Here is a 9,484-nt window from a genome sequence, read left to right on the forward strand (position 1 = left end):
GTCTCGTTTGATAACATCCACAAGAGGAGCTCGAAACGAGGTTTTATTATTCGGAACCTAGCTAGTTGGAGTTTGATTACTCTATGAATAATAAATAAGAGTTTCTTGCTAAGTCCACTCTTGGAATTCGAAATATGTTAATTAATTAAGTCTATAGCAGACATTAATTAATTAATGGATGTTTCCATCTTAAGCGCGGGAAATAAATCAAATACAATTAAAGGAAACCCGGAATACTTGTAATTTCAAATTTGGAAGGCAGTGCAATATTACTTCTGTAGTGGCTGCTCGTAATATTCCAATAAAAGCTTATATTAAATTATGGGTTCAATTTAATTAGTAAAAAGCTAATTGGGTGAGGCCTGTTCCAGATTCTTCCTTAGATCCCTGACTGGGCCCAATATGTGACTTATATAAATAGGAGAATAAAGGAGACAGAAAACACAACATAATTTGTCAAATTTTCGTCCCCCACCTAAAGAGTGATTTTCGAAAATTGTGCTCTCCTCCGTGAGCTGAGTTCTGTCTTCCATTATTCGAGTCCTAGTACGTTGGTGAGATTTGCTCACACAAATATCAGCGTATAGTCCGGGACACCAGTCAGAAGATCCAAGGTCTTGTATTGAAGATCTTCACGTGGAGACGGAGCAAGCCATCATCGATTCTTGATTGAATCAACGAGGTAAATTGGCTAATTCCGTAGTAAGCATGTTTTAGGAATTTTATGTGCTAAAGCATGTTTTAATTCAAGTTATGAGCATGATACATGTGATAATTACGCGAATAGATTTTGTCTAAATAATCTGCTAAATAGATCAAATCATGTGATCCGTTTTGTCCGCACGCTTCCGCTGCCAGCCCCTTCAGGGTGCCCGGCGTTGACGAACCGGAACCACCACCTAGGACATTGTACATGCCCCCCAGTCGCCGAACGCGTTGATGTTGAACCCGCCGGTGCTGCCACCGCTAGAGTTTCCGTCGCCGGACATTTTGTGATGAGAGGTTTGATGAAAATTGGAGGGGAAATGGAGATGATTTGGGAAGAATAGGTGTGTATTTATGTGTGAAATGAGGATGAATTAGGAGAGTATTTATAGAGTAAAAAAAAAAAAAATAAAAACAGTAATATTACCGTTTTTCGTTTTTAATTTTTTTTTAATTCGAAGTTTTTTTAAAAAATGATTTATTGTGTCAGCGTGACGATGCCCACTCGCGGGCCGGCGAGTGGGCATCACGCATGGCGCCGGAGCGCCCCACGTCGCGCTGGCGTGCGGCGAGACGTCTCGCCATCCGTCTCGGTGGGCTGGGGACGAGATGGGGCGCTGCAACGCGTCACGCCGCCATTTTGTCCCGGCATGACGGATTACAGCCCACCCGCGTGACGCGTTGCGGGTAACCTTAAAATGAGTGTTCTTATCATATATTGTTTTATTTGTCTTCCCAGTGTAAACACCCAACATTGTACATAAACAAATTGAATGCAAAGACCCACTCTTACTTACCCCGCGTAGACTTTTCATTGCAAAGATGACCATGGTTTTTTTGGACCCAAACTCATTTATTGCATGCACAACTAAACCAAGATAATACTCCACCTTTTCGTCCGTATTTATTTATAACAATTTTTTATTATTATCTTTTATTTTATCATTTATAAGATTATAAAATTTCAACTGTCTTTTTTATTGTCATCTTAAATGATCTATTTCTATGAAAAAAGGAATAGTATATACAAATTCGTCCTTTAGGGGATTCCGAGATTCAACCTCCTAAAGGAGAAAACATATGTTATTGAATGATTTCACGCAATTTCCCATACAAACAAAGATTAAATACGAAGATTCCCTTTATAGGAAGATACATAAAAAATGAAACTAATTAATAATAACCACATCATTATTGAACAACAGATAACATAATCGGCCTTGTCACAATGTAAATTAAAATTACTCGAAATTGTCGGCGGCAACGGACACCATAATCGGGCTTCTCACTCTATACTTACCTGTTTGATCGGTCCAAATGACTTATACAAATAGGAGAATAAAGGAGACAGAAAACACAACAATAATTTGTCAAATTTTCGTCCCCCCCTAAGAGTGATTTTCAAAAATTGTGCTCTCCTCCGTGAGCTGAGTTATGTCTTCCATTATTCGAGTCCTAGTACGTTGGTGAGATTTGCCCACACAAATATCAGCGTATAGTCCGGGACACCAGTCAGAAGATCCGAGGTCTTGTATTGAAGATCTTCACCTGGAAACGGAGCAAGCCAACATCGATTCTTGATTGAATCAACGAGGTAAATTGGCTAATTCCGCAATAAGCATGTTTTAGGAATTTTATGTGCTAAAGCATGTTTTAATTCCAGTTATGAGCATGATACATGTGATAATTACGCGAATAGATTTTGTCTAAATAATCTGCTAAATAGATCAAATCATGTGATCCGTTTTGTCCGCACGCTTCCGCTGCCAGCCCCTTCAGTTGGTATCAGAGCCAGTCTTTGGCTCTGATTATTTGGATTTAAATTTCGCGAAATTCATGTATGCATGTATTATTTGATTGCGAAGCATGTTCTTGGTGTTTTGTTTAATTAATCATGCATGATGAACTCAAGAACTATCGAATCAAAAAACTTGAATTGTTCGAACGCACCACGTGCGATCGAGATAGGGATGTCGAGACAGTGGGAGCCGGGAGCCGTGATCACGGGGCGACGCGCAGACGAGAAGGGACTCGTGCGCGCCGCCGGTCGAGACCACACGCACCAGACGGAATCCGGGTCAAGGTCGACACAGCGGTGACTGGCGCGGAGTGGTGGCTCGTCCGAGAGCGACCGAGACACCGCGAGACACCTGGCCGAACCCTAGGCGAAAGGTCCGAGCTGGCCGAGAGCGGGCGCGCCACCGTGCGCGCCGCTGGCCGAGAGCTCGCGGCACCCGACGGCATGGAGGGTCGAGCCGGGCACCGAGACGCTGGCCGAGAGGCGCAACACCGCGCGCGCGCCTGGCCGAGAAGCGTCGGCACCCGTCGAGCAAGGTGCCGAGACGCTGGCCGAGAGGCGCGCGCCGCCGCACGCGCGCCTGGCCGAGAAGCGTCGGCACCCGACGAGCCGAGACGCCGAGACAGGCGTCGAGCAGCTGGCCGAGAGGCGCGTGCCGCCGTGTGCGCGCCTGGCCGAGAAGCTGCGACACCCGACGAGCCAGGCGGCCGAGACGCTGGCGCGCCACCTGCGCGTCGGTGTCCGAGACGCTGCATGCGTCGTGATTCGACGCCGAATTCATCGGATTTTCGTCGTTCATCGTTCGTGTGAACCTCGTACGATGAGAGCCAGCTTCAACGACGAACGGGATGACTGAAGTCCCGTCGTCGTGGAGGGAACGCTGCGACAGGCCCTGATTTTAATTCACTACACTGTGGCAACAAGAAAACTCATTGGAGCCGATTCTTCGATGCCGCATCTCGAGAAGCTTGGCTCAGAGATCTATACCTCAGCCAGGGACAACGACGGCCACGGCACCCACGTCGCGTCCACGGCCGCTGGTAACTTCGTGAACAACGTATCCTTCTTCGGATACGCGCCTGGAACTGCCAGGGGAGTTGCTCCACGAGCTAGGCTCGCGGCCTACAAGACCGGGAGCTATGAGGCCGACACACTAGCCGCCATCGACCAAGCCGTCGCAGACGGAGTCCATATAATATCTATATCCTTACGATACGAATCAGCTGATCTGTTCCGGAATACAATTGCAGCTGCTACCTTCGGCGCCAGAGCAAAAGGGATCATTGTTTGTAAATCTGCCGGAAACAGCGGTCCCAGCATCGCCACGATGGAAGCAGGGATCCCCTGGGAGATCGTCGTGGCGTCTGGGACCATTGACCGATGGTTTGCCGGGACAATCACGCTCGGAAACGGCAAAACCATCACAGGATGGACCATGTTTCCTGCCAGGGCATCCGTGATCAACGTGCCTCTCGATTACAACGAGACTGTCTCCGCCTGCGACTCCAGCGAACTGCTGTCGCAGTCGTTTCTAACCCGAATCGTCGTCTGTAACATTACAGACGAAGCCATCAGTTTCAATTCCCTAATGGGGAATCTAGTGGGCTCCAACGCCGCCGCGGCTATAATAATCTCAGAAGATACCAGCATACTCAGATCAAATTCGTTCCGTTTCCCTGGGGCCGTGATCACCCCAGCGGAAGCAGTGAATTTGATCGAGTATGCTACAACTAGTGCCTCCCCAACGGCCACCATATCGTTCCAGGAAACGATAATCGGGCCAGAGCCCCGGGTAGCTCCAGCCTTGTCTGGATCATCATCCAGAGGGCCGGCCCAGAGCTACCAGGAGATTTTAAAGCCTGACATCATGGCGCCGGGAGTGCTAATTCTAGCAGCATACAGCCCAGTCCAGCTCGGCCCACAAATCGGTAACATATTCCTGTCGAGCGACTACTCTCTGGAGTCCGGCACATCAATGGCGACCCCACACATAGCTGGGGTCGCAGCCCTTTTGAAGGCAGCGCACCCAGAGTGGAGCCCTGCGGCCATACAATCCGCGATGATGACAACCGCCAATCATCTCGATAGCACGAACCAGCCAATCAAGGATCAGGCGTTCAGCTCTTACAGAGTTGCTTCCCCACTGGGGATCGGGTCGGGGCAGGTAGACCCGAACAGGGTGCTTGATCCTGGCCTTGTGTACGACGCGACGCCTCTGGATCTCGCGAATCTCGTGTGCTCGATGAACTACACCCGCGAGCAGGTGCGGGCGATCATAAGGTCGAACTACAACTGCTCGGGGGCGAATTCGGATCTGAACTACCCTTCGTTCATAGGGTTGTTTAACTTCGACCAGAGAGGGCTGACGCTCACCAGAACGTTCAAGCGGACCGTGACGAATATAGGGAGCGGGCCGCCACGTATAGAATGAAACTGGAGAAACCGGAGAATGCGACGGTGACGGTAACGCCGCAGACTCTGGTTTTTCGGAAGAAATATGAGAAGCAGAGCTATACGTTGAGAATGCGTTATAGGGGAGATATTGATTCGACGTCCAGACAGGGATCGCTGACGTGGATTGAGAAGTCCGGCAAGTATGTTGTAAGAAGTCCGATTGTGATCGCCGGCGGAGTTGATAATTATGGCTAGTTTTTATTTTGATGCTGTTTAGAGTAGTAGTAATGAATAATGGGTGTAAGAAGATGTGAAAACAAATGATAATATTGAGGCTGATATGCCCTTCTTTCCTGCCAGCCAATATTTTAGTATGAAATAAACCAAATGTAAATAAGCCAATTATTGGGTATACAATACCCAATTAAATCACGAATTAGTCATAAGAAGTTAATTCACCATACTAGTTCGACTACATCTAACACGAGCAATTAAAGATCCCAATTAACTTCTTTAATCATCAATATGTCAAGATTATTCTAACATGATTATCATTAACTCTTTTGCTTATCTCAACATCATACTACCTCTGTTATTGAAAAATATAAACTCTTTCCTTTTCAGTCTGTGCCTGAAAAGTATAAACATTCTAATTTTAGAAATTTCTTTCTCTATAGTGAGGTGAGATCCATTCTCCGATAACAATACTAAAAACATTTCTTTCGATCTCTCTCTTATTTTCTAATTATGTATTAAAACCCGAATCGAACCAAATGTTTATGCTTTTCATGGACAGAAAGAATATATAATTTGGTATATTCTCTGATTATAGGGGTGATAGTATTAAGATATCTATCACATGGGCAATTTGGTAAAGTGGATATGTGGCCAAGGATTTAATTGTTTGTGACAGATATGCATGTCTAGTGACTAGTCTTGTAGATATTATATGTACGTTGACTACTTGACTCGACAGAGACTATGAAACCAATTAACTCAAACTTAGATATTACTATTAAAAAAAATTATTGTACGAAGCAAACATTACAGTGTCGGCAGGACCAATCTAACATCAATTGCCAGCTCGTGCCATCCAAAACGGTTATGATATGATATGATGATCTCATGCTCAAATTTCCATGTATACGATGATAATTCAAGCTGATTATATAAAACATTTGATTAAATTGATATACAATTTGGATATGATCATATGCATATGGATAAGGTAGAAGAATCTAAATAACCTAATTATGTATTTAATGTTAGAGCACCAAAAATGAAGCTTATTCTTTTCAATTTCTTTGATTTTCTTGTTTATAATGAGAAAAATCGGAAAAACAGAAACTCCATAGATTGAAAAGTACTACTACAATACAATTCTAATGGATCTTATAGCATTAAAATATGCGACTCAGGCATCTGGCCAGAGAGCCCGAGCTTTAATGAGTGCGATCCCGGCAAGGTGGAAGGGAGTTTGCGACGGCGGTGTGGGTTTCAATTCGTCGCTGTGCAACAAGAAAATCATCGGAGCTAGATACTTCAACCAAGAGAATCCTGATGAAGTATTCATAGATTCAGCAAGGGACGACGATGGCCACGGCACCCACGTGGCGTCCACGGTATAATAAGGGTGTTGATGAAGTATTCGGATGAGACATGAGGTGGTCTGATTTGGACCGACGAAACCGGCAACTACAAAATCAGAAGCCCGATTGTGTTCATTTCTTGATGAATGTCCAAAACAATAAATTGTAGCACTAGCGTTAGTATTATGTGGGTTACTTGACTTCCTTCTGTTTAATTTCAATAAGGACTCATTTTCTATATAAGAAAAAAACAATAAAGATCAAACATGGAATTTCACCCGTCATACACGTATTCGCTCAATTCTAATGGCATTATGACGTCATCCTGTATAATAATTGATTGTATATGCAATGGCAGGGAGGTAGATTTGGATTTGGGAGCCGTATTACTTAAAGATATACTCCGTCTCGATTCGTTTTTTTGAGACGTTCCATTTAAAAATAAGTCAATTTTTTTACTTTTATTTTTCAATTTTCTACTTTTTCTCTATTTAATTAATTAAAACATTATTTTATTAAGACTCCTATTATGTGAGAGGTCAGTCCTTTACCGCCAATAGCCATCTTCATCAGGTTTGCCCATAGGGGATAGTTGTTCCCGTTGAGCTTTGTTTTGATGGTTACTTCTCCCAGCGATTCTGGCTGGGTTGAGGGGTTTTTCGGGCTCTGCCCTGATGAAAATTCCTTAAAATTCAGGAATTCGGCAAATTGTGCCGCAAAATCTGGTGGAAAATTGGTTTGGTTTGAAGTGTTTGTGTTATGTGGATCTGTGTTTGAACTCTCGGTGGTTTCTGACATTTTGTTTGCTCACAGAGTTAAGGACAGACGATCGGGAAAGGTAGCCTTGGGACGGTGATGAACTCTCTCTGAGTCCCCACCTTAATAACCTGCTCTGATACCATCTTGAAGATGGTAACCGAGAGGGATAAGGGATAAAAGGATAGGCATGGTGAATTGCAGAAAACAAAGTTTATGATTCTCTTATTTCTGTATTTCTGTGTGTTTTACATTGTATACAATGATATCTTTTTATAGGAGAGAATACAAGTATATTTGGAAACATATCAATCTATTCTAGGTATAATCACTAATGGTATTCTCCTAAAATAGATTTATTTCTTTCCTTGATTCTTTCCTTGAATTGTGTCTTCTAGGGTTTGACAGAAGGGAGCTGCGACGGCGGTGTGGGTTTCAATTCGTCGCGGTGTAGGGCGAGGCACGAGAGCTGCTCCATTGCTGTCAGATTTTTCATCTAGAGCGCCCGCGCTCAGCTACGAGCCAATCCTGAAGCCCGACATAATGGCGCCGGGAGAGCTGATTCTAGCAGCGTACAATCCTCAGCTCCTAGCAGCCACTCTGCCTCTAAATGTAAAACTTTCTAGTGACTACAGCCTTCTCTCAGGGACATCAATGTCATGCCCTCACATATCCGGGGTCGCAGCTCTTATGAAGGCCGCGCACCCGGATTGGAGCCCTGTGGCCATACAGTCTGCGATGATGACAACTGCCAATCATCTGGATAACACAAATCAACCTATCAGAGAGCAGGACACCCTGAACAGATTCATGTTTATTAAGGTCATTTTTCAAATAAATCCCAACTTGATCAAATTTATCAGTCCCCTAAGGGACTCCGAGTAATACGTAAAAAAAGAAAAATAAAATAGAGGAAAATTTTCACACTCATGATATTAGTGGCAAACTTTGAAAATTGTGTGATTGGTCAAAAGTTGACCAAATTTTATACTACTAGTACTTTTTCGACAATTAAATTAACGTCATTAGTACACATGTGCACTACACAGTGTGATAAATTGCATCAGATCACACTTCTCAGTGTCTAGATAAATAAAGTACTATTATCATATCTCCCAATTTTAACATTAATATTTACTATCAATGAAAGTTATTGAAGTCTACTTTTGCTCAAGACAACTTTTATAACAATAATATTTACTATCAATGAAAGTTATTGAAGTCTACTTTTGCTCAAGACAACTTTTATAGAGGTTTATCTGAAAGGTGAGGCATGGGTCCATCGCCTTTTGTTTCCATTTCATTGTGGGTATAAGCACCAGTTAGCTAGGACCATATGTGCAACATGATTTCATAAAATTCTCTCACATGCCTTACTGCAAATCGCCAACTAAGTACTCCCTCCGTCCACCAGATATTATTCAAATTTTACTTGGCACCAGTTTTAAGAAATATGAAGAAAAAATAGTTGAAAAAATTAGTAGAATGTGGATCATAGTTTTATCATTGAATGTGAGTGTAATGAGTTGAGAGAAATTGGAATTCACTTATTAAAAATGAAAAAAAAAACAAAATGGACAATACTTTGTGGACGAATCAAAATAACAAATTGACAACATTTGATGGACAAAGGAAGTAAAGAATATGGAGAATAGAGTTTTAGAGATATGAACCCTAGTTTTAGGGTTAGAACTTTGGTTGGTATAATATTTAATACGTTTACAAGTTTTGTTTTGCTATTTTGGATTATCCACAGAAATTACTTATCTTCTATTTCAATACTATATAATAATGTAAAACTCAATTTTCACTAATAATATTACAGTCATTTTGTTCTCTATCTTTCATATTTTACAAAATTTACATTAAAACTCACATTATTCACTAATAAAATTATTGGTAATGAATCTAGATATACTAGTGGTATTGTTTTTTCTTTGAATTCTGCATACGAAAAATAAATGGAAAACCTTTATAATGAATAGAGTAATTAATTCTATTATATTCTATTTCTTGTTGCTTTTCATTCTTTTTAATGCATTATTCCAAACATAATTGACATACTAATAGTAATAACAATAATAGAAGAGTAATTGAGAAATAATGATTGAGGAAAAGAAGAAATTGAGACGCCAGCTTTGCCAAGTGGGTGATTGGATATGCTTTTAAAAATATAAAATTGGTGAAAACAATAATGTGGTTACTTTTACAAATTGATCACATTCATATCTTTTTGATTTAG

The 9,484-nt window shown here is 42.2% G+C and overlaps 1 pseudogene; it reads left to right on the top strand.

The window, feature by feature from the left end:
- The first annotated feature begins 2,947 nt into the window (after nucleotides 1-2,947).
- LOC121757924 lies at nucleotides 2,948-5,256 on the top strand (annotated as a pseudogene).
- The last annotated feature ends 4,228 nt before the right edge of the window (nucleotides 5,257-9,484 follow it).

Source organism: Salvia splendens, chromosome 12 (genome assembly GCF_004379255.2).
Source record: "Salvia splendens isolate huo1 chromosome 12, SspV2, whole genome shotgun sequence".
NCBI lineage: Eukaryota > Viridiplantae > Streptophyta > Magnoliopsida > Lamiales > Lamiaceae > Salvia > Salvia splendens.